General features: G+C 50.5%; 1 protein-coding gene across 1 annotated transcript in view; it reads right to left on the bottom strand.

Annotated features, from left to right (window-relative positions):
* The window catches only part of LOC144161161 (CD109 antigen-like), a 181,980-nt gene that overhangs the window by 53,523 nt on the left and 103,420 nt on the right, over window positions 1-25,037 (bottom strand). The window lies entirely within an intron of this gene.

Here is a 25,037-nt window from a genome sequence, read left to right on the forward strand (position 1 = left end):
CTCTCTCTCTCTCTCTCTCTCTCTCTCTCTCTCTCTCTCTCTCTCTCTCTCTCTCTCTCTCTCTCTCTCTCTCTCTCTCTCTCTCTCTCTCTCTCTCTCTCTCTCTCTCTCTCTCTCTCTCTCTCTCTCTCTCTCTCTCTGCCAACATCCATCTGGTTCTGCACAAAAACTGCAAAGAAGGGCGGGAGTACAGATGACAGAGCTTGATTTTTACAAAAGGCGGGATACATAAGATGCAGATGGTGCGTACGCACCCTCGATGGGGATGTGCGATGGATGTGCGCCTGTTCTTTCAAGTTCTTTCCTTGGCACGGGGTGGGGGGAGGGGGAGCCAGAGAAAAAACCCTTCCACAACACATGCGCGGGATACAGTTTCCTACCCGATGTAATAACGCATCCAGGGCCCATGATGGGCCGCAATCATGCCGCACCGCTAATCCGACGACAGATGCACCCCCGCGAATGCGGCACCGCCGGCGAGATATCATGTTAAACGTAACCCGAATAATATTACACTCGAGTATTCGGCCAGACCACACAACTGTTGGAGGTAATCAAATCTAACGTTTTATTGTGAAGTCAACGTTTGCGCAGGAGTGGATACGAAGACTCTCAGCAATTGAATTGGCGTGAAATTTGCATGCGATTCTCAAAACGTACGACTACAAAAAGCTTCCGCTGAATGTATTTTCTAAACACGCACACAGGCACTTCTTTGGCATATCACGCGATTTCGGACACGTTGCGGGTCGCTCGCGTCACCGGCGTACAATGGTGGGATATGACCAGTGGCGAGAATAGCGTCCGCCTTTTCCTAACTTATTTTAGGAACGTTTCAGAGTGGCACGTTTGTTTTCTCGGTGCAGCAAGATGACGATTCAGTTTTCCGTCACTCGCATTTATTTAAGGAAACACAACACATACCCTGAGCCCAACTGAAACGTTTGTCATCGCAAATTAAAGCGCACTCCCCATTTTCGTTGGCCTCTTCACTGTATAGATGCCACGTGGCTACTGTGACGGGCGGCGTGCCATGCTCGGCAGGGAGCAAAGAAAAGTTGGCCGAGGGGCAAAGGAGGGCGAGAGTAGTTATAAACGAGTGCCGCCTTAGTGTCAACGGGAAAACGAGACTTTAGGCGCCCCTTTTCTTCCTCTCTCGCCCTATACATCAGGCTTCGCCTGATCAAGTTAATCGATGCGCCTCGACGTGAGCGGCGTTCAGACGAGAGGCACCAGATAGCGTGAACAGGGACTACGACAACAAGCAGGCAGTTTTCGGGTGGCACGGCCGCTCTGAGTGGCACGGAGTGCCGAGGAAGGTTCGATCAAGGCTACGGAGGCGCGCCTGGGTTTCCACACCGAGCGCCTTCTACCCCAAGAGACCTTGGCTCGTACTGCGGAGGCCAGATTTATTTGCCTAGGCCTTGAAGTGCCACCAGTGAAAATACGGGCTCCCGTTTAAGAAAACGTGAAAATTTCATTAGGCCCCTGCTTGGCTACGTCGCGGGTAGCGAGGAGCTGGAGCATTAAAAAAAGGGATATGGGGGTGGCAAAAAGGCCCACGAGCGCGGGCAGGAACGTGCCGTATACATATACAGCGCAATCGCGCAAACACTAAGTACAATAACCCCAGCTCGTTTCTCAGGTGAATCACACCATCACCCGCGTTCGCAGAATCGCCGCCTGCAACAAGAGGCAAGTTTGTTCTCGTTCTCTCTCTCTCTCTCTCTCTCTCTCTCTCTCTCTCTCTCTATATATATATATATATATATATATATATATATATATATATATATATATATATATATATATATATATATATATATATATATATATATATATATATATATATCAAGGCGTACGCTCTAAACTAATTTTACGGCGTTCTTGTTATTCCAGGGATTACTTTTATACAGGTGTCACTCTAACATGCGAGAATGGTGTTTGACGAAACACACATTGTCCTCCCAAAAGTTCGGATTTTCTTTTTTGTTGTTTCAAGAAGTATGCACGCGGGTCTTGCAATAGGTCTTGGAAACTGCAGGTTTGCGCAAAACACATTCAATTGCATGTAAATCTTTTCGGGAAAAGAGTCTTCCAAGGCACGCCGCCATAGCGTGTACACGCAGAACAGCTTCTGCCACAAAGCGGTTGCTGTGCCTGCCTATGCGGCCCAATACGCGACAGCGCTCAACGATGACCACGGCAACGAGAGTTGGCCGAGCACACAACATGCCGGTGCACGCGCGCGGCTGCGTGCAGAGGGCAAACAGGGCGACTACTCAGCGAGGATTAGGCGGCCACGCGCAGCGGCGTTGAGGCGCGAGAACGAAGGTCCGCCGCCATCAATCTGGTACTTGACGAAACCGGGCGACCGATAAAACCGATGGGAGAAAAATTGGGCCGCCCAAGACGCCCTCCTCGGCTGCGCACGCGATAAGCGACGGAGCCGCCAGGCGCCTCGTGAAGCGCACCGTTTCATTATCCGTTATCCTCCGGTGGGAGAAGAGCACATCGATTTGCGGACCATTTAATGAGGGCCTAAGCAAGCCAACAGCATGGATTCCTAGACCCCTCCATCCTTTCTTTCTTTTTCGCCTAGCTAGGCGAGTTACACGTTTAAGCAAGTCAGGAACATAGCACGGATCGATGCATGGAGTGGGCCTAAAAGCGCGGCTGCCTGGCCGACCCCACGGCACGGAAGCAACTGACCCGTCCAGGCCAAGTTCGAAACCGTGGCCACTTGAGACCGGGCTGCAAAAGTCCATACCACGCCGCGAAACTCGACAAGGGCGAAGAGACACCGAGCATGGGAAGGAAAGCAACCTCCCATCGCACTTCTTCACTTGTAATTGACACCAACTCAAAAAAGGTCCGAATCTTGACGGCGTGATAGCTCCCGAGGCTGTTATGCTCGCAGAGGCGACAGGCTGGGATAATAATCGGATCCACGCCCGATGGAGCGAGAGAATAGACATCCCCCATTCGCTGGAGACGCGAACCAAGGCGGTAATAATGGTAAGAAAAAAAAAAAAAAACAGACCCGAGCACACTACTTAGTATTTTCTCTTTCGCGCCTGACAAAGATGGGAGTGTACTTTCTTGGTATTACTCTTTCGTGTGTAAGCAGTGCACGACTGATCGATTCACATGTCTTAGTCTGCAGCCTATTGCAATTTATATATACTGTTTGTGGACCGGTAGCCTTCGGGAGAATTTTAAACATATCTCTTTTTTTCTGCAATCACTTCACTCGAATAAAAATCGATTTCGCCCCTTTTCAAAAACGGATTCCAACACAAAAAACAACTACAAGACTCGGGGCTATAAACTTAACTGCAAAATGCAGGAGGCGACCTTCGACGTATCATGCGCGTTTGCAAAGATACAAATCCCGACTTGAATTCACATTAGACTACTTTTTTTTTTACACTTTTAATGAACTCTATTAACTAACACCGGACACTGTTCCCTTCGTCCGTACGCGCATCCGCTCGTACCGAATTGAAAGGTACAATCTAAAAAGTACCACTGCATTTTCTTGCTTCGCTGCTAACTACCCGTCGAAGACTGTGAGTGTAAGCGCACATAGGTGTAGGTGGTGTTCATGGAAAAGTTTAGCTGTCTATTTCTTCGCTTGGCAACACTGGAAACGACCACGGACATGGCCGATGTACCACGGACATGGCTCGGCTTGGGCCACTGCGCCCGCACGCCGAAGAAAGAAAAACATTGACGTGCGTTGCCTGCTCCGCTTTAACCCGATTCTCAACGGTGGTGTCAACAGAGCTGTTATTAATCACATTCACATTGGACTCGAGGCATTGCTTTGCGTTCGGTGGGGTAGAGTTCGGAACGTCCAACATAAACCGTGTGCTTGGCACGGACAAGTACCGCCATCCCGCGGAGCCCGACGTATCAAGTGACGGCGCACTCGCATGGTCGCCTGCATGCGTGCCATCGCCGGTGAATACAAGCTATTGCCAACACTAGTACACTACACCAACACGCTTCATCGTTCAATAGCATGGTACGGTGCTTTAAGGCAAGGAGAAAACCCATTGGCTTAGCGCTATTCTACCCACGCCATCAGAAAGATTTACTTAGCGGAACGGGAAAATCCCTGCGACACCCGTGGCGTACGAAACTCAAGTTAAAGGAGCAGAGAAAACAAAACTAGATAGTTTCGTACCGGAGGACGAAGATGCGTGTGGAGATTGACTCGAACATTACACGCGCACTGCACAATGAAAGGAAACTCCCTCAGCTAGTTTCACGTGGGCGTCCTGTGCAAGACGGCTATTTGAATCATCATAGAAACCGCCAATCAGCGAAAGGTTTGAGGGCCACCGAATTGAACGGACGTGTGCCCCTGCTACACAGCCGTTTCCAACAGTCGTCACACCGCAGTAAAACAGTGGCAGAAAGTCTAATAAACAGTGCCTAATTTAACAAAGAGAAAGTTGCTCCTGCTGAAAGGAAGACGTAATGAAAATCTTAATTGTGACGTTTCATTCGGTAGAGTGGCACGAAAATCAGTATCAAGGCGCCGCTACGTTCGCTTAGGACGTTACACAACACCGACAGCGTGCACGGGTGCGCCCTGCGTAAACGGAGGGTCAGGAGTGTTTGCACGCCGTGAGAACTCGGTTAAAGATGTGCTAGACGGTTATAAGGTATTTTCACAGAGGTGCTTCAGCTCTCAACATTTGTTTAAACTGTGTTTGCTATAGTTAATATCATGGCTCACGTCAAGCTCTTGGCGGCCTTGCAATGCTGAATGGTCGCCGGCGGCGTCATATTGGGCTTCGCTGCGGCGAGCGGGTGCGCATGCGTTGACGTGGGCATCTTCCGTGCGACACGATTTCGCGTGCCACAAACGCTTCATGCGGTTCCGGCCTTTTATAAGTGGAAAATCGCGTTCATTTGCTCAGGTCATCCAGTACGGCAGCTTTTAATCCCCCTGCTTGACACAATTTCCCCCAAGAGGCCTCTTTCCCGCCGCCAAGTGAAAAAAACGAAGGAAGGCAGAGCAAAGGCCAGGAGGTTAACCAGACAACGCCCGGATGGCAACTCTCGTCTGATAAAGGGAATGAGAGGATAAAGCTTGAAAGCAAAGAAAGGCGAAGGACACACTATAAGACGCCATTTTACGGTCTTTAGAGCTGTCGCGTAGCAAAGGAATCGTAGTTTCCGAGGTGATAGATGCCTCCTGAACGGCGACAAACAAATGTCGGTGTCGCCCAGTACTAAGGCTTCAACAATTGTAAGTCCGCGAAAAAAAAAAAAAAAAAAAGAAGAATAGGCTGGCTGAAACTGATGCGCTGATACGCCTGCCGCGCCCCTCCCAAGTTTCCCAGCAAAACGATCACGAAGAGCAATCCCGTTAGACGGAAAATCCCGAAGTCACAAATGAACATAAAATAAAACTGGTCTCGTATACACGATGACAGCGTTCGCGGTCTTATATGCTATATGCAAGAAATCGTTTTTGTTAGCTCTTGCCGCTGATTTTACAACCAACGTTTCGCTTCCCTCTCCTCTCCCTGGCCCTATTATCAGGGCACTTAGGTGTTAATCTATACTTATAAAATAAAGTTCCCGACTGACAGACTGACTGACTGTCATTCATCAACGCCCAGCCAAAACTGCTGAACTTATTATACCTGTGCTACACGAGCGTTTGAACGGTCATTTCAGTCGAATGACCTTCGAAATTTCAAATGCCATTCGAACTGGGAGGAGTTACAAGCCTCTTTACCTGTTAGGTAAAGAGGATTTTAACTCTTTCTCTCTCCTTTTTTTTCATTTGTTATTCAGTGCTCTTGCCCCGCTGCTGCCTGTCAACATGGATTTTAGAGCTAGTCAAGTTGCCTACCCGCAACTTTCCCCCCTAAATATCCTTCGTAAATTGTACCTCTTTTATGGAAATAAAGTCATTTCATTTCATTTCAAAGGCAGTTGAAAGTTCCCGCGTTCGCCCGCCCTGTTTCGGTGTCGTCACTGCCGCCCTGTTTCGTTATTGACAAAAATTTAATTTTAGAGTTAAAATGTGCAGAAAAAAAAACAGATATTAGCGATCAAATCGACAACAAATCGACAACAATCGACAACACCCACTCGCGTAATCAGCATGCCCACCCGCGGTATTAGTGTGCCCACCCACCCGCGGCGACTACCACTATATATTACGACGAAGACGGTGACGGCAGAAGGGGTGGTCATCCTAAGTTACAGCGCACGAGGTCGCCCTGACTGGCATATTGTACATGCCCAAATCCTGCGAGAAATTGTTCATCCGTTAAGTGGATGACGGGCTGGACGAACCGACGGGAATTCAATTTGCTGGCCATGTGATGCGGAGATTCGAAAAAGGCTGCAGTACCACCAAAGGAACAGAACAGCTACCGAGGGACGGCCGAGAAGCTGATGGAAGCACCGCACGCAGCTGAGAAATAAGAAAACTCTAGGCCAAAGAACGGATTACCCCGACGCAGGAGAGGAGGCGGTGGAGGTAATTAGGAAAGACGTTCGTCCTCCAGTGCCCTCCCATGCATGATTATGAACGCTCGGTCGGACTGCCGACTCGTGAGTGCGGCTAAGACTGCGCTGGGAGAAGAACTGTGCGGACCTCTTCCACAGATCTTGACTTCCCCAAAGATAAGCTACTAGTAGCAAACGAGAAGTAATACAGTAAGACCACGAACGTGCGCCCTAAACAACGAATGAAGGGGCTAAAAAATATCTCGACTATAAAAAGCAAATAAGAAATTAACGCAATAAGGAGGGTGTGATTACTTTTGTCGAAAGACGTCGGAATTCGATGGGTGTTTCTCTCTCCCTCTCTCATCATATAAACAGGCTACTACAATCCGACTGTATACTGAAAAATTACATCCAACACAAGGGCACAGACTCGCATTCTATACCGCCAATCCATCAAGAACAACCAACTGCCGCTGGCAAGTATACCCATAAAAAAGCATCAATCAGCGCGTATTCTCCCAATGTACGTAGCCGAGCGGCACAAAGAACAACAGGCGCTTTTAGCGCACGCAATTACGAGGATACCATTTAACAATACCACCATACCAGCAACAACTGATTCAGGTTTCCTGCGTGCGTTTTCGGGGGTATAGCGCCGCTAGCACTCGTGTTTCATAGTCCTGAGGACGCCTTCACGTAATCAAACCACGAAACATTGAATGCTACGCTCGGATAGCTGTAGAACACTAAAAGCGAGCGTTCTCAATTCTTTGTGCGCCCACAACTCTGGTTTGAGGGCTATCATACACTACCCAATGACTGCAACGTTAAACGCGCAGCAAAAGCCATCGACGACACGAATCCGTTCACGCACCGTTTGCACGCGCTGGAGTGAAGAATATTATGTAAGGGTCGAGTTAAATGTGGCTCTATCGTAAGAACACGCCCACCGCCACAATATTTTGGTGCGACGCGCACGAGGCGGCCCGTTAAACACGAAAACGCCACAGCGCGCGAGATTTCGCTGCACGCCAAATATCTCCTCATGGTCTGAACTGATTCTTAGCCCTCCATTACAGCGCACATCGTAGCGCAGGCGTCGACGCGTCACTCCATGCCCATTGCACCCCCCCCCCCTTTTTTTCCCCTTCTCGCGCGAAGTTGCGAGCGTCTATTCGCGCACTCGGTTTCTATGCGGGCGCGCTCGGTCAGACCGTGCCCGACGCAGGGCCGAGAATAGCCATTTCAAGTTCCACCGTTTTCGGTCGCACACGACGACGGGCCGATGCGTCGTGTTGTGCAGTTTAAAATAAGCGCGGCGCAGTCATAGCGGCAGCGACACGCGCGCGAAGTATTGAGAGGAGCGAGAAGTGCGTGCATCGCTTCCGTCGGGCCTCGCACAGCAGCCGTGACACGGGGGAGAAACGAGCGAAAATAAAGCGCGGGGGAAAATAAAATTGAATGGGCGAAGCCCGCGCGCGCTATCTGATCGGAGCGCGGCGCCCAAGGAATCCCAGTCTCCGGCGCGCTGCCTCTGCGAACGCGGGGCGCGCATTCCGCGCGGCGCAAAGAACATCAACTCCTCGATGCTGGCGGCCCTCCCGCCTCTTCCAAAGGAATCCCGACAGATCAAGCGAAACTCTCGTGTCCCGACGACTTCAAAAATGCTGCTGCGAGCAGCGCGTATTCCCACGCAGCGTCACGGGAGCACGCGCGCGCCTTTTTTGCCCGGTCGCGCGGGGACCAGTTGAAGGCACCTCCGCCCGCGCGAAAGGGGAAGACAGCGCCCCGTCACATGCATCGGGCGACCCCGCCGTGACATTCAGCCCGCGCACATCAGCGGAATCACGGACGCGGAGCCACCCTTCACCCCGCATTAGCCAGCGAAGCGAGCGCAAACAAAGGGGGGCGGAGAGCTAGCTCGCCCCGCCGTCGCGGCTTCGGAGCGGAACGCCAAGAACGACGGACCCGGGAGTCATTCTCCTCGGCTCGATTGTTGATCATCACGTCACAGAGTTCGAAAGCATGCACCGGCTCCAAATCATCCGTGTCGACATGGACGCACGGCTACTGTATGATACAGGCGATGCAGCGCTTAACGAAGAGCGCCAACAATACTCGGCGAAACTCGCATGTTGGAAAGCGCGAACAAAAGTCGCCCCTGGGCTGACGCCAAGCTATGCAAAGCCACTACCGGCCACACAAAGTGGCGCAGGGCCTAGCACACGAGTTCGCGGAGGCCAGCGGATTTACATGAAGCAAGCATTGCAGCACGCAGAATCCAGAATAGAGAATAAGCAGAACACACAAGGGTTAACGCCAAAGCATAGGGGGCCACGTTAACGCAAACTGGCACGTAGCCGCGGTACTTCCGGAACGGAAACGGAAGGATGAGCGGAAGCACGCTAGCGCGATCGATATCCGGTCGCATCCGAAGCGAACCGGAACGAATCAGCCAATCGGAGGAAACGACGGGATGGCAGAGGCCCGAACTACACGGCCGTATGAGAGAATAGAGAAGCGACGCCCAGGGCGTTAGCCCAGCGCAGCACTCTACGCGACCCTTCCCCCCGAAAGACAACCGCCAACGCACTCGACACCACAGTGTTAGCCGCACTTGACACGAACAGGGACCGAAGTCAGAGACGACTTCGTATAAAAAAGCCAAGCAACAAAAGTGCTCACCGCATTAAAATGTGCAGGCGACGATAGTAGCTTTCTGAATGCGATTAGCATTCTTGGATAGCTTGACTTTTAATCTGACAGCCAGAGAGAAGAAAATGCAGCAGATTTTTTAGTGGGAATCCAATACACATCTTAAACGAGAGCACTGCCGATTAAGCCACTCACGGCAAATGAATGGCAGCCGTTCAATGACAAGGGCGTGGACTGAACGGCATCGAGCCGTAGACGATGGCGCCACGGGAGACAGTTCTGCGTGTAACAACGCGCACCAGTATCAGAGAACGGGTTCCGCCTTCCTTTTTCCCCGTCGAACCAACCCGAAGAGAACTCGCATTTCTGCTAGACAGGAGGCAAGGGCTAGTTTTATTTTTTCACCTCACACAGGAGTGGGCAATTTATTGAAAAAAAAAGGGGAGGGGGAATTTGCAGACTAATGTAGCGTACATTAAGCGAGCCCGCTTTCGACTGAGGTCAGTGGCTCCACGCACCCACCCTCGCCTGACCTCCCTTGGCAGGCTCTGTCTAGCGGAAATATAGCCTCCCTCGACTAGCACTGCATGTAATCGCTCTTCATTTTTATCTCGAATGCTTTTTATTGGCGTATTTTTATACCATATATTTATATTTGCGTGTACTATCCATAATTACACTGATTTAAATAGTTACATTAATTAATAGAAAACAAATTTATTTACTCATTTATTTTTATGCAGTATTTTAAAATCCCAAATTCAATAAATTTCTACACCACATTTTATGCCGTGTGTCATTTTTTGAGACGGCCAGAACCACAATCTTCCTTAAAGCGTGCTTCACCTCACCAGGACTTCCACAGCGGGAAAGCCGACGACAGAGCCATTTGGGTACGCATCAGAAGGTTACTCCAGCTGTTTTTTAGGGGCGAAGCCCCTCAGGGGCTGGGGCTGTTGGCGTCTCCTGTCGTCGTCGTCGTAATCGTCGTCATGTAGTCACGGTACTAAAATACCGGGAAACTCGTTTACGCATCGCGCTAGAACGTAACGCGTACTTAAAAAAAAGAAATAAGAAAGCGCCGGGACACTCGTTTACGCCTCGCGCTGGGGCACTTCGTAACGCGTACTAAAAAAAAAACACCGAGACAATCGTTTACGCGTCGGGCTAGAGAGCTTCGTACTTCAAAGATAACATACTTTTACAGAAAAGTTGTATACATGTACCCCCCAACGGTTTCATCTCCGTTGGCAAAAACATCAAGGCGCCAAGAATACACTTATACACTGCATGCTTCGCCCCTCACCAGGTTTCACGTTAGTGGAGATGGCCTGGGATTTTTTTTTATCTTTATCTTCGTGCTCTGTTGTACTTCGATGCTTACTTAGCGCCTATCAGAACCTGTTAAAACTCTTCCACAGTCTGCAGCTCCACTCTACCAGCCTGAGTAGCAACACCGCCCTAAATGCTATAGCCCTATTACGGCCAGCCAACCTCGGCGACCTGCAGGTCAGCTCGTAGTGCAGTTTAACCGCAAAGTATTTCTCTCTCTCTCTTACCAACCTTCCGCAATAGCCCATAACTTTACAACAAAATATTTCAGAGTTGACTTCAGCCACATAGAGTGGCCTAGCTGTGCGGTAGACACAAAATGTGCACAGAGTAGACACCGGCTACCAATAACATTTCACTTTTTTTTCATGGAAGCCTACCTTTTTCAGCTATTCCAGACCAAGTGTATTAAAAACAACGACAACGTCAACAACAACAACAATAACAACAACAACAGCAAGAACAACAAAAAAGCTTTTCCCCTCATCTCTTTTTCATTCTATTCTGTGTGTTTTGATACGCTCCTTCAACCTATTTCCTCCGCAACTACACAGATCCCTCGTTTATTCCTGATGCTCTGTTTCCCTTCATTTGTTTCGCTTTTACTTCACCCGGCATTCGGTGGGCCGGCAGGCGAACTGTGCAAGGGTCACTCAGCATCTATACACCCAGGCTCGCCCACCCCCTTGGCAGATACACTTTGTCGGAAACAAGATGAACTATTACAAGCACAAAATGTTCCACCATCGGTTAGTAATACACTGCGTATAAATAACTTTTAGAGACACCGTCAGTGCTTTAACACCAGGACAGAATTCACAGAAATAACGGAAGCGTTACCCTGCGGAAAAGGAAGCTGCTTGAGTGACCAGGCCGTCAGTCGCCTTCCTTGATGGTGGTAGCCTTAGACGTACAGAAGCCTAACCTTTTAGGGTATAAGTTTTCATAACAAGCGCTCGTATCACTTCCCATTTGTCATGCTACTGTGTTTCCCCATTCGGGAAGTCATCCATTCCATTCGGTACGCTGGGCTGGCCGTTACTGAGCTAGCCCTTTAGTTGGCGGGCATACAGTTTTCTTGAAAGGAACGAGAGAGACAATCATTTTCGCAGTAATTTAGTGAGAGTTATCGCAGCTATCCTCATCTAACGGCTTCGTTAGAATCCTTACAAGAGCGGTTAATACGTTGGTCCCAATGACCTGCGCGGCTTTTAGAATAAAATAAAGGCGGCGACCAAATACAAACTAAAATGCAGATGGCGACATCGTGCGCAAGTGAGTGTTTGTTCGGGCAGAATTTATGCAGGATTTACGGGCAGGCTGTAGTATCAACGTGACAGCGCGAACTTGCCAGTGTCCGGTCACAGCATACATCATTGAATATTGAGACGGGGAAAGGGGAGGGGTGCGAAGAGAGCGGCACTTTTGCATGCTATTTTATCACCAGAAGAAAGTGCTTGTAGACGGAGGTAAAAAAAAAAAATTCGAACTATGCCGCACAACTTAGGCGATTAGATAGCGCGAACCCAAACCCGGAACTCGAAGCATCCAGCCGGTCCCTTCAAACTTCTTGCGAGGCCTCCCTTACCGACCGCCGCACTTCTGTTTGCCTCGCGGAACAAACTTACCTGCCTCGCGCGTGTTGCGTCATCGCGTGACGCAAGGCAAAAAAAGAGAGAAGAAGACGACAAAACAAACACAGAACTGCGACCAATTTTGTTCTCTCATGTCGTGCTTTCTCGGAAGTGCCAGCCGAGCAAGACGCAAGGCCGGCTGGTAAAACGACGACCGAAACGAACTAACGCGTTTTTCCTAAGAGGACCTCGGAACACCTTTTTTCCCTAGAGGACTTTTTCAAAGAGGACGCGCACGCACGATGCCTGTGCGCGTGGAAAAGAGCTCCACCGGAAAATTTCGATCGCGAAAGAAAAATAGGAGAAGCGACATTAACAGACTGGGACGCGATAAGGAAAAAGAGACGTCAAGCACAGACCAACACGATAGAAGACATAAGCGCATGGAGCGAAGAATTATGCAACGACATTTTGCACCACACTAAGAAAATTCAAACGTCTGATCAAATACCGGCGGTAGACAATCACTTGCTTCACCACTGGGAAGCCCGGCGCAGCTTACTTCGGAGATGGAGGAAGCAAATACGTAACAGAAAGCTCCGCTTAAATCGCCAAACTAAGCACAGAAGCGGCCCAGTACGCGGCGGACCTCAGGCGCCAAAATTGGCTAAACATGTGTGACAGCTAAACATGTGTGACAGTATGACAGCGCGGCGGACTACGCGCGCGCAAACACCAAAACAGCGGTCGTCGCCACCCCCACTGCTCTCATTACAAGTGCCACCCTTCGTAAGCCCACCATCCTCGAAACAGAAGAAGTGGCGCTCGCACTAGCCATAACGCAGACAAAAGCCACGACCATCATTACGGACTCGCAAGCGGAGTGTCGAACGTACACGGCTAGAAGAATTTCCAAGGTAGCCGCACAAATTACAAACCAAAATCCAGACGCCTGCCCACTCGTCTCTTCGCGGCAATCAAGGGAGTACGCTCACGCCCGAGAACGTGCTCGCCGGGCACCGCAAGCGGATGATGAGAGGACCAGTCACTCATTCATCACATACAACGACATCACCCAACACTACATGCTCACACGACCCACCTTCCCGCCGGCGGCTGACCAGCTAACAAAAGAACAAGTCACCCTTCGACGACTTCAAACTAACACATTTCCATACCCCACGCGGCTACACACCATCCACCCCACATTGCACTATCCCCTGTGCAGGCACAGCGGCAGCCAAGCTTCGCTATACCATATGGTTTGGGCATGCCAGTCAAACCCAGACCTTGATCCAATCCCTAATGCAACTCACGAGCAGTGGGAGAGTGAGCTTGCCAGCTCAGACCTGAGTAAGCAGCTTTTGGCTCGCTGAAAGGGCGACGACGACAGGCCGCACCAACGGAGTCCTGGACTGAGGACCCCGCCTACGAACCGCGAACCAACAATTCATACGAACCGACAATTCAAGCAATTTCTACGTATCTAAACTGCTCATAAGATAACACGATGTTCATCGCAGTCTATTAGTTATGCTGTTTTAAGAAGAGTTTCATTATAATTGCTCGCGGTTTGAAGGGACCGACATAACATTTTGATCGGCAGTAAGGCAGGGGCAATCCGCTTCATCGGTTAGAGCGAATTAATTTTGATGAAAACCGGACTAAAGGAAAACACACACAGAGAGAGAGAGAGAGAGAGAGAGAGAGAGAGAGAGAGAAGTGACACCGTCCTCACTTTAAAAGTTACTGCGAAGCGTCACAAGTAAAGTAAACCACGCGGTGACGGAAAACTGCATGGAACGCGGTCCGCGCACGCGCCAAACGTATCCGACGTGCGTAACAAAGGCCCCGTTACATGGGCACTAATCTCGCCTAATTAAACGGCGGACTGCGCGTGCTCCTTCCTCCAAGGGGCAGAAGGCACAAGCGAAAGCCTTCATCTGAGCAACAATGGGCGGCCGCCTAAGCTAGCCTCGTCTACAAGCAAGCGGATGGAACGCAGCACTGCGGCGGCAGCCATGGGAAATCGGCGGGAATCAACGGTCGCGTGCGCTGAGCCGGCGGCCAAAGCCCGCGTGCGCGGGGCACGCAGCGCCCGGGGAGGGGGGCTGAGCGAGACGCGTGCCAGCCACCCGAATGCCACGGGTCCCAATCTGCACCACGTGTAGCGCTAATTACGCGGGCGCCCAAATTAGCCGGGAAAGGCGCCCTCCTCCTCTCCGCCGGAACCCGGGAAGCGCGCCCGTCTCGGGAGAAAAAAACACCGGGTACCCGAAAAGGGCGCGCGACAGAGCCGCAGAGACTGCGAGCGAAAACAAGGAAACCGCAGAGGCTGCGCGCACCCATTACTGCGCGGGCCCCCTACCACAGACGGCCGCAATTGCGCGACGTCAGCGTCGAATGCGCAGCCGAAGCGCCGACGAATGCGCCGCTCACTCCGTCGTCGCTGCGGGCCACGGGTGGCACCGAGGTCGCACATGAACTTCGAACCGCGGCCCGCCTGAATCACGAAACGTGCGTGAGCGAGGCGCTTTAATGTACGCGTCGGCGTAATACCGTACATAACTTAACCTTAAGTTAAGCGTAGTTAGCCGAAACCAGCTTTAAGGTAACGCGCGAGAAAGAAAGCCGCAGTCCATTAGTTCCAGTCGGCAGCGGCGACATCGGGATTCGTGACATTCAGTCGGCGCCGTTTGTCCGCGCTCGGCTAGTAAAGTGAGCCGCTTTCGAGTTCACCGGTCAGGACAGCGATGCCGGCCCACTGTATGCGGACGTCCAGAGATAAACGACACAGCTGCGCCAGAGGCTAAAAGGCGCATCGCAGACCCTGCTTCATTCAAAGGACGAGCTCGTTGTTTACCGGTTCGCGTGAGCTTCGGTGTCATCGTAACGGTGTATCGTGACCCGAGGCCAAGGCGCAACGTCACCGGGAAAAATTTGACGCACGACCCACGCGACCCGTGGCGCGACCCCGTCGACCGACGGCGCTGCCCGAGCTCCGCCGCACATCTGCATGTCGATTCCGACGTCGTGCTCGCGCAGCTGTTTTCCTAAAATAGCACCCACCCTCCCCTCCGTCGCTCTCTCGCTGCTCTTTGGTCGTTTGCGCTCTTCTCCAGCCGACGCCTCAAGTCCCCCGAAGCGGCCGCGACGAAGACGAATGCAGTGACGAGAGTCTCGTTTTATATGCGTGCTGTGTTTTATGGGAGGCCTTCCCGCAGTCCGCCTCCTAGCAGCAGCCATCCGTTTTGGCAGGCCTTTTCCGCGCGCCTCCCAAAACGCTTTCTTTCTTTTTGTCTCCGCTAACGCTGACGGGAAACGCATTCCTATTCAGCGGCATACGAGCTTCCGCGAGGAGGCTAGCGGGCTGGTTCAGAGCGTGCTCCTACCGGTAGCGCTGGAACCGCCCGACCATGGCGCTATCGGCGCCGCCTACCCATAACGCCTACCTACCCGGGTGAAGGAAGGCGTACACGAAGGGCCTCGCGCAGCACGGCTCTGACGTTCGCTCTCTGAACGCAGACTGCTAAATGTGCACACATGTTCCCAACCCGTTGCTTACGGACTCGCTTGCGCGTCCATTACTGACGAGGTAATTAGCCGGAGAAAACTAGATGTTCACCTTGCAGTCGGCGAAGCTTATCCTAGTGGAATTATACTCGTATAACTGCGGTACGATTTTAGCAGGGTGCGTGAATTGGTACTATCGTGACAAATTGAAATACGAACAACGGTGCGCGTGGTTTTCAGTACTGCTGCGCTCCCTGGCGACGGGCCGTGTATGCACAGCCGGCATAACGTTGGGAAAGCCCTCTGGTAACTTATTCTTACAGCGCAAGCGCAGTACCTCGCTTGGAATGCGGTTCATATACTAAAAACCACGCGCACCGTTGTTCGTATTTAAATTTACCACGAGAGTACACCAAAAAGGCTTTGCGTAAGCTAGTGCGAAGTCCTTTTCCCAGAGAGTGGGTTAAATGCACTTTAGAAAGCACACATCATGATTACTTTTTTTTTTTCGCAGGAATTTGTACGAACGCGTGTACGCATGTGGGAGAAATTTTGGTAGGAAGCCAGACATATTATATTTTAAAGTCCTCCGTTTTCGGGTTTCACAATTTTGTAAATTCGGGCGTCAAATATGACGAGAAATTTTTGAAGTTACGAATAGGGAGAATCGAATATTCATCAAACAAACGGGCTATATTTTCCCAGCGAAGAGCATTGTATTCGGCAACAGCCCTTATGTTTTTTTTAGAAACAAAACTCGACGCGACACGGTCGGACACAAATTCTAAGGTCGTGGTTTTTCCTCCGCGAAAAGATTTCCTTCTAACAGCAATGAGACCACTTCAGGTTTATTTTTTGTATGTATAACACGACACCGGAACTAATAACCACCTTTGCCTTTATGCACATTGCCTGGCCGTAGTGCTACGGCTGACAATTAACCACGGAGACAAATCTATTTCGTGTGTTTTCACAGCAGAGCTGTTTAGGCCGAGCTTTGTCCGTCCGACGCACCCAAAAACCTCGAAGCCTCACGAAAAAAACGTGGGAAGGTCCCGGCAATCGAATCCGGGGCCTTTACGCCGTGAAACCGGCAACCTAACCACTGGACCACCCCAAAGGCCCGACGGGTATACGGGGTTTGCAGCGGCGGGGAATACTAACATGTGCAGCCAATTGGAAAGAAGAAGAAAAAAAAAAAATCCCGGGCCATCCCCACTAACGTGAAACATGGGGAGGGGCGAAGCATGCAGTGCATAAGTGTATTCTAGGCGCCTTGGCGTTTTTGCCCACGGAGATGAAACCGTTGGGGGGTAGGGATATACAGCTTGGCTGTAAGTTCCATGTATTTGAACCACTAAGCGTTCTAGGGCGAGGCGTTGGAAAACGGTGTCCCGGTGTTTTAGTACCGTGACTACATGATACTACGACATGAGACGCCGACAGCCCGAACCCCGAAGGGGCTTCGCCCCTAAAAAAACGCTTCCCGTTGTCGGAATCGCACCTTTATGCCTCGCGCTACGAAACCGGCGTCTATCCGATTGAGCTATCTTTTTTTATATTAATTAGATTGAGCTATCATCCCATTCCAGGCGCACAGCATTTACTGTGGGTTCGTTGCGCGGGCGTTATCTTTGGACTTGGCCGCGGGTTCTAGCGCGTGCGTGCGTGCGAGAGAGAGAGAGAGAGAGAGAGAGAGAGAGAGAGAGAGAGAGAGAGAGAGAGAGAGAGAGAGAGAGAGAGAGAGAGAGAGAGAGAGAGAGAGAGAGAGAGAGAGAGAGAGAGAGAGAGCATTACAACATTACAATCACTCACCCTTCCGTCTAACGACGACGATGGTTGGACGCGAAGCTTTCTCGTGGTGGATTCTTTGGATGTCGTCTTAGTTTGGACTGAGTTACGACCACCTGAGGATCAAGGCGGGGGAACTAACGCTGCGGTCTTGTCTGCAACATGGGCCGAGTCGCCACCTTACTTGGATCGACCACCGTCGACGGAGAATGAAGAAATGGAACTTGACATTGGTACCAAAAAGCGACCTGCGCCCCTTGATGAAGTGGAGGCTTCGGGTGGAAAACCAGAGGTCATGGAGATAAAGCAGGCGAACTTCGGAAGTTCCTTGTTAGGGATGCTTCGGATCCTGCTCCTGCTGCTTCGGCGGTGCTATCGACGGCTTTGGCACCGGGTGCCATCCCCCTCTGATGCAAGCCTGATAAGCTCAGAGGCTCCTCTAGTTGCCGACCCTGCATCATCATCAGGGGCAGCTTTGGCTGCCTCCCCGGCTGCGGAAAGTGCAACTATACTGGTCGCCGTCCTGCTGCCCGACCTCCAGATCCTGATGGAACTGTGGGTAGGCGAGGTAGAGACGCTACACTGCTGTAGGTGTCATGGTGGGCGCTCTTTCTTTTCAGTTTGGAACGTTAAATGTACGTGGTTTACGTAGCAAGAAGCGTCAAGGCCAGCTTCTTCACCTAGTGCGGGGTTGGAAGCTTGATGTAATTGACCATTCAAGAAACAAAAATTGAGTCGGATGAAGGGACTGCGGAAGCTCTAGCTCCTTTTCAATCAGAGTACGAAGTGTGCGTTAGCCACGCGAAAGGGTCATCTGCTGGATGCATGCTCTTTCTGAACAAGCGCCTCCAATGCTGTGTGGAATTTGTATCCACTGATCGGGAGGGACGCCTTATCGTATGTGACCTAATGATCGCGGGACAGTCATGGAGGTTTCTTGTCGTTTATGCATCATCTCAAACTCCTGAACGGGAAGAATATTTCCTGTCATTACAGACTCACCTGGGTACTGAGCGCCAGTTAATGGTCTTAAGGGACTTTAACTGTGCGCGAACCCGAGTGACAGGTCATGTGAGCGCCAACGATCGGACTTTAGCGCAATAACATTGGGAAACATTGCTCGTGACTTTCACCTTTGTGACATTGGAGAAAATGTACGACTGCAAAACCGTTTTACACGTTTTCAGGGAGCCTCTCGCGATAGGCTAGACCATATTTATGCCCATAGCTACTCTGTTCATCCGGTATTTTTTAGCGACCATTGCCTTGTATCTGCTGCACATGGTAGCCAACAGTGTCGGAGTCGTCGCCCGCACTGGGAATTGTGGAAATTTAATAATTCTTTACTACCCCATCAGCCCTTTTTAAATCGTGTGCCGGAAATTATGCAAAATGCAAGAAATCGCTATGATCTGCCTATGCTCGCACAGTGGGAGTTATTTAAGCAAGAAAGTCACCGCTATTGAAGAGGCTACAGTAATGGCGTTTGAAAAGAAAAACAACATAAATCACTTAAATAAATTGTTCAGAGAACTTTACGAACTTGAAAGCCGATTTCCAGGTCAATATATGGATGACATTCAGAATTTCAAGGCGCAGCTACAGGCGTTTGATGTTGGGAAATACCGGGGAGCACTAGTGCCGGAGAGATCACAACGCTTTGCTGAAGAGTAACCGTGTCACCGGTCTCTAGATGATGAGCGCCGTCATTCTCTGTCTAAACAAATACTTGAAATTGAGTATAAAGAGAAAATTACTGTGATAATGACGGCCTTCGTCGATTATTATAGAACTGTATTCCAAGCTCCCAAAAAAGCGGTGAGCGAGGACACCATTGACAAACTCATTAGTCTGCTGCCCAAATTAAACCAGGGCGAGTGTGAATCTATTAACCAGGAGATTGGCATTCAAGAATTGGTGCCTAGCATTGAATCATTGGCGAAAGGCAAAACCCCAGGACCTGATGGTCTCACTGCAAAATTTTACCACACATTCTGTTCTTTGCTGGCTCCATTTTTACTTGAGGTTCGAGGCTTACAACACTGGATATCTTCCACCTACGCTGTGCGAAGGCCACACTGTTCTAATCCCGAAAAGTAATGATCCTGACAAACTGCGTAAAGTAGAAGGATATCGTCCCATTTCCTTATGTAATGTAGATTATAACTAATTCGCTAAGATTTTGGCCAACAGTCTCCCAAATGTAATTCAGCTACTAGTTGGTGACCATCAGACATGTGGCATTGTGGGCGATCTATTCAAGCTAACATTAACACAGCGAGGTCTATACTGGAGTGTGTTTCGGGTACGTCAGCCCAGGTAGCCTTAGTACAACTAGATTTGGCAAAGGCATTCGATCGTGTCAGTCACCAATTCCTGTTTCGGGCTCTGCGGCATGTGAACGCAGGATCTTGGCTTGCCGAAGGTATTCAAATATGTTATGCTAATGGCTCGACAAGAGTGATAGTCAACAATCGACTAACCTAACCAATTCACCTTCTTTCATCGGTTCGTCAAGGGTGCCCTTTATCACCGCTCCTGTTTTGCTTATATCTGGAACCATTATGTATGCGCATTTACAGGACATTAATGTTAGAGGGTTTACGCTATCGTCCTTCGAAGTGAAAATCTTAGCATACGCCGATGATGTCGCTTTATTTTGTACTGACAAGGCAAGCGTGGAGAATGCTCTTGCCATTACACAAGAATTTTGTGAAGTTTCAGGTGCGGCCCTGAATTTCGAGAAAAGCTGTGGACTTTAGTTGGGAGAATGGGGAACCACACCCGATTGTTTCACTGGAATGATTTTGATTGTAGGGTTTAACGCGCCGACGCAACGCAGGCGATGAGGCGCGCCGTAGTGGAGGGCTCCGGATTAATTTTGACCACCTGGAAATCTTTAACGTGCGCCGAAATCTCGCACACACGGGCGTTTTTACTTTTCGCCTCCATCAGAAAAGCGGCCGCCGCGGCCGGGAATCGAATCCGCGCCCTCGTGGCCAGCAGCACAACGCCTTAGCCACTGAGCCACCGCGGCGGGTGTTTCGCCGGAATCAATTGGAATAGTGACCTAACGTATTTAGGAGTACCCCTCTCGCAGTTACTCAATACTGACTCGCATTGGTCGGAGCAGGCGGTGAAGGTACAGCGCCAAGTGAATGACTGGCGGGGACGGCAGCTGCCCATCTTTTCTCGTGCTCGGGCGTGTAACACGTTTCTTGTGACCCGACTTCTTTATGTCCTACAGGTGTTACACTGCTCACAACTAAGAATACAGGCTTTTCACCGGATTTTTGAAACCTTCATTTGGTGTTCGAGTAGTGAGCCACTGCGTCGCGATAACCTCTTTCTTCCGGTTGTGCGAGGGAGACTTGGGATTGTTCATCTTTCTGTTTGGCAGCTTCTTTCTCGTTTATTTTCCTTTCGAGATGTTCAACATCCTTTTTTGAAAGCTGCAGTGCAAGCACGTCTTGCACGTTTCCTCCGATATTGTGGTGTCTTCGCTGTCTGTGGAAGGGGTTTCCTCAAAGAAGTGGTTGAGACGTTTCGCTTCTTAACGGCTCGGTTTAGACTTGAGTACATATTTACCGCTTCGCGCGAGTCTATTTCTGATGCCCTGGTTTCTGGGCTTTTCCCCATACCTTTATATCGTGTACCGCACCTCCAGTGTCCGTACCAGGATGTCCTCAATAGAGTGTGTAAGATGTGTGTTCCGTTAGGTGTTAAAACATTTTTCTTTAAATTACACACTGGCACGCTCCCTGTTAAAACTTGGATGAAACAACGGGGTCTGTTTTTAGCTTGGGCGACAGACTGTCGGCTCTGTTCTCGACCAGGGACAATTGATCACTGTTTTGTAGATTGCAGAGATGGTGTCTTTTTCTGGGACATTTTACAGCGAACGCTCTGAAAATACATAAATATTACGCCTTTCTCTATCCGATTTTTGCCATTCGACTATCGTGGTGAGCCGCCTTATGACATGTTTGTGTTTATTGGTTTGTAGAGCCTGTGGAGATGTTGCTTATGTGAAAGGCATGCTGAGTCACAAAGACCAACAAAGTCATATTTCCGGGAAACTGTGACATTTATACATAGTGTGTATAATTCGCTTGACCAACCACCTCACTAGTTCCCTCTTTTGAACGCTTGTGTGTGCTTGCCTGAATTGTGATGTATTTGTGCTTCTCCTAACTTCAGTGTATTCTTTTTTTTGGTTGACTATGTATTCCTCGTACTGTCACGTCTGAGCGTATTCTCCCATGTAATAAAGGAAAAAAAAAGAAATTGAGCAATCGGATACACGCCGGCTTCATAATGCGGGACCCAGGTTCGATTCGAGCCACGGGAAGCGTTTTTTTTTTTTTTTTTTTGCTTTCACTTCACCCACGATCATTCATCATCACCGCCACAGAAACGCTGTCCTTCCTGCGGGGCGCTTTCGCGTTACAAACGCCATCAGTGAGAGCACTAAAGCTTCGCTTTAAAACGTACGATCCAATTTCTAAACACATTGCTGCCCAACGGCGACAGTGCTCACCTTCCAAACACTGCCGATTTTAGGCAATCCGCCAGACCCCCGCACCTAGAGCCACTAGATGAAGCGTAGCGTATTTAGTGGCTCTACCCGCACCCAGACGGACCAGGCTGCCTGCGGTCTTTCAACAGTCCGGCCCGTGGTGGCCTCCGAGCGACTACACCAGCACAAGGATGAAGGGAGCGCACTGAAAGCCAGCACGTCACGGACCCCGCCAGTTTCACGATTTCATTGAACCTCCGAGCTGTCTGCACACAGTTTTCCCCCTCTGCCGCCGCAAGACAGGAGTCGGCGACAAAAGAAATCGGGCTCTCCCGCGGGGTCCCGTGCAGAAGCCGCGCACCGGGACCGCCTTTGAGGGCGCCCAACGGTCCATCGACACTGGCGCGCGCCACTCGCGGGCCGCACACGTCGTCGAGGAGCCAGCTGAGCGCACAGTGTCCCTCCTGCCAGCTGGGCCAGCTGTCTGCGTAGGGGCTCCGGACCGCGGTGCCAACAAAGGACCCCGGCTGGCGGTGGGCCGACAAAGCGGTCCCAACGGGCGCGAAAACGGCGCTCGTTGCGAACCAGCCGCGCGCCTTACCGCAGATTGGATCCGCAGAAAGCGCACGCCGGCTGTATGCTTCTGTACCTGCACTGTACTTGCCACACTAGATTCACTGGTATTCACAACACGTACGCTAGAACCACACACAGAAATATACAGGTGCCCCCTACGTTGTACATGTAGCGAAGAACATCTACGACGACCACCACTAACAGAAAAAAATGTTTAAAAATGAAGCGGAGAAATAATTAGTGCACGTTATTAGGCGATCGAACACGGCCGTCGGTTTTACTGCGCCCCTGTAGACAATCGACCGCCGGTAAAGCACGGCGCCCCCTGTCGCCCTTGATTACCTGCGTAAATATGACCAGAAAATATGGAGCTGCGATGGTCCTGTGCTACATTAGTGAAACATTAAGCGGTGCTAGTATCCCTTCTAGCGCGGGCACGCAGGAATCGGACGCTTCTCAAAGCGAGCTAGGAGCTTGAAGACCAGGCTCGTCAGATGGCATTGCATGCGGGTGCCGCACGGAAGCGACAAAAGGTGCGCCAACGGCGTTTTACGCGATGTCTCTCTCAGAATCCACATCAATGCTTTGAAACAAAGCAACAGAACGTACCATGCCGCGGCCCCGAGTTGCCGCAGCACTTCAACGCGCTCACTTCGCTGGCAATCAGCTCGAATCGGAACCACTGTGGCCGGTGTTGCCAGATGCTAAAAATGCCCACAGAGCCTACCGTCTACTACATATTCTAGCAAGATGAATGACGTAACTCCATGCTTCCCAGTTGTAAACTCACTGTCATTGCAGCGTCTATAATGCGTGGCTAAAGAAGTCGACCGTTCTAGTTCCCCCAAGTACTAGTTAGGGGCACTCACGATTACAAAACGTAAGAGACAGCCGCTGCCTTACTTGACATTTGTAACGTATTCTCCTACGTCAAAAAGCACGAGAAATCAACGGGTGAGGGCAGTGTCACATATAATTATTATCACACGAGAACAGATAAACGTAATTTTAGCTAACTAAGCTGTACAGTTTTTTCTTCAATTTTAAGACTTCAGTTTTCGCCTTGTGGCAGAAGTTAGGTAGCGGGAGGAACGTCGTGGCAGTCATGGCGGGTCTATAGGGTGTCTTCAATGCTTTCCGGATCACTCGCTTGCCCGTCACATGCTTTCGATATTCGCGGCAGCCGCGAATATCAAAAGCATGTCACGGGCAAGCGAGCGATCAGAGATGCCCGGTAACAAATAAAGGACAGGCATGCGCAAAGCACGACCACCACGCCCACTCCTTGAGCCTCGACCCTGCGCCCGCTGGCTGCAGATGGCGCAGCAATGCAGTTTTGCGCCGCTCGGCCACGCGCTGCACATCCCGCAAACTTTTGCTGGCGACTGTACACTTCAGTCCACCACGCCTTGTATACCTCGCTTCGAAACAGCATTTCAAGCTCTGATTTGTCGCTCTAGCTAATTTGTCCAAAATGTATTTAACACCGCCGTACGAGCAGGGGCTACCGTTCCGCTTTCAGTGTTCAAGGCTGCCGGCAACGAAGTTCAAAATCGGTCAGCGTTAATAAGCGGCGGAAGCATGGCAAGAGAAGGATAAATAGTATTTTATAGTACGGCTCCAGCTCAATGGCAAGGGAGGCGCGCGGTAACGCACAGAGGGGCAAAATCGTCGAAACGGTCGCTGACACAGCGGCACTCACAATCACTGAGCCACCAGAAACGCGGAGAACAAAGTATGAAGGAGCTTCATCACAGTGAAAAAACGAAAAAAAAAAAAAATCAGACTTATCAGACTCCCCAAATTTGCAGATGGCGGTCGACTCAGCGGGTCTGCTGAGCACAGCGAATAGAGATCCATCACCCCGCGTCCAGCGTCGTGCGGCGCTGATCGCGATCTAGAACGATACGATCAGCGTGGCCCGTCCCGATCGGCGTCGTGTTTGCTCGGCATAGTGCGGGACCACGCAACACTGAATCGATCACGAAGCCGTACAATTGACACCTGCTATAGCTTATCCTGACTACGTCACGTGCTCACCACGCCCGGTTTCAGCCGCCACGTGTGAAATCTTTTTTTAAAAAAAGCTTGGTGGATGACGTCAGCGAAGCTGCCCCCGAAATGCCTCAAATATGGGCGCTCACAAAGCGTTGGTTTTTCAGCACGCCCTCTTACAGCCAAGAACCGGAGGCCACAGCCGTATCTTTGTTTTACGGAGACAAATTTCGCGGTGTTTGGGATGAAACGCAGTGAGAAAATTCCTGTTGCAGGAATCAGTAAAACACGAAAGTGAAATGTGCAGCGAAATCTGCAGTTGAGCATGATTTGCGGATCGGCGACTGTCTTGTGGGTGTGCTTGGTGAGCGACGTCCTGCTGGCGGGTCGCTTCGGCAAAGGTGTACTGGCGTCACTTCCGTGACGGATATGACGTCAGTGAAATCTTGGTGTATCCCAGCATAAAACACTTTCGTGTTAAAATATACAACCCGAAAGCGAACAACCCTAAGTACAGCGTACTGATGATGATTGATGATTTCTATTGGTTTCCCCTTTGTATCGGGGTGATGACATGTCATCTTACCAAAAAAGAC

Source organism: Haemaphysalis longicornis, unplaced genomic scaffold, assembly GCF_048455015.1.
Source record: "Haemaphysalis longicornis isolate Haplotype H1 unplaced genomic scaffold, Haemaphysalis longicornis Haplotype H1 scaffold_1, whole genome shotgun sequence".
In the NCBI taxonomy this organism is placed as follows: Eukaryota; Metazoa; Arthropoda; class Arachnida; order Ixodida; family Ixodidae; genus Haemaphysalis; species Haemaphysalis longicornis.